The 1,224-nt window shown below is 35.8% G+C and overlaps 1 protein-coding gene across 1 annotated transcript in view; it reads right to left on the bottom strand.

Moving 5' to 3' along the window:
• The window catches only part of LOC106879934 (mucin-17-like), a 45,664-nt gene that overhangs the window by 42,893 nt on the left and 1,547 nt on the right, over positions 1-1,224 (bottom strand). The window lies entirely within an intron of this gene.

The following is a 1,224-nucleotide window of genomic DNA, read 5'->3' as shown; positions in this document are numbered from 1 at the left end:
AAAAAAAAAAGGGAGAAAATGGTGGGAGAGGAAGTCTTTCCGAAAGTAATTTTCGCTATAAATCAATAAATAAAGGGTTATTAGTAATTAAAATTTGGTAATTGTAGTCAACCGTAAACCACAGACACGTTCTGGTTTTTCTCTTTTAAATTAACATAAACATTTATTTACACGAAAGAAAATTACCGGAGAACTTTCGTGCTAAAAATAATGGTAATTTTTCAGATTAACACCCGCACGATCTTCACTAGGGTGTTAGGGTTAGGATTTTAGTGTCAGGGTTAGGGTTTTAGGGTTAGTGTTTATGGTTAGGGTTACGGTTAGGGTTTTAGGGTTTGGGTTAGGGAATCCTGTCCGTAACCGTAACCCTAAACACTAACCCCAACCCTAACCCTAAAACTAACCCTAAAACATTAACTCTGACCCTAAAACTCTAACCCTAACACCCTAGTGAAGATCGTGCGAGTGTCAATCTGAAAAATTACCAAAATAACAGCTAAATAAGATTTATTTATATGAAAAAGAAATTAACGGAGATATAACACATTGTTTACAAATATTGACAACATGTGCTACTTTGTCACGCACAAAATGATAGCTTCCCAATCCTGTTTCTCGACTGACTGAAAACGATCGAACTTTAAACCTCTATAACTTTTTTTAAAACGTTTTTCTGCAAAAAATTAAATAACTCCAGTAATTCAGTTTGGGCAAGTGTCTTATTATTATACACAAAGAAGGAAGAAATATTATTTACATATATTTATTCGTTTGCCCGCCAGGTAGTCAGACACACAAACACACACACACACGCAATGTGCACGTGTTTGTGTCAATTCAATATTTCCTCAGTGATAAAGGCGAGTAATTGGGGCTAATTGATTGTCAAGCAAATACATTGAAATGTGTGTGTGTGTGTGTATGCATGCATGCATGTATGTATGTATGTAAGTGTGTGTTAGTTTTATAAATATTAACGTGTAAATATAAAGTTTAAAAGGTAATTTTTCGGTAATGTTTCACCACCACCCCCCAGGTCCCGGATTAATTGGAAATTTTTTTTTTTTTTCGTTGAATGAATTCCTGAGACATCCTAATATGCTACAAAACCCTTTTGGGGTCCGAAAAACGGAATGGGGTGAGGTGGATGCCTCGGAAATTTCACCCACCCCCACCCCCATTGATATTTTCAGGGTTAGGGTTTTAGGGTTAGAGTTATGGTTT

This window comes from Octopus bimaculoides, chromosome 11 (assembly GCF_001194135.2).
Source record: "Octopus bimaculoides isolate UCB-OBI-ISO-001 chromosome 11, ASM119413v2, whole genome shotgun sequence".
Classification (NCBI taxonomy): Eukaryota; Metazoa; Mollusca; class Cephalopoda; order Octopoda; family Octopodidae; genus Octopus; species Octopus bimaculoides.
The sequence above is the reverse complement of the archived record's forward strand: the minus strand, read 5'-3'. Positions and strand labels throughout refer to the sequence as shown.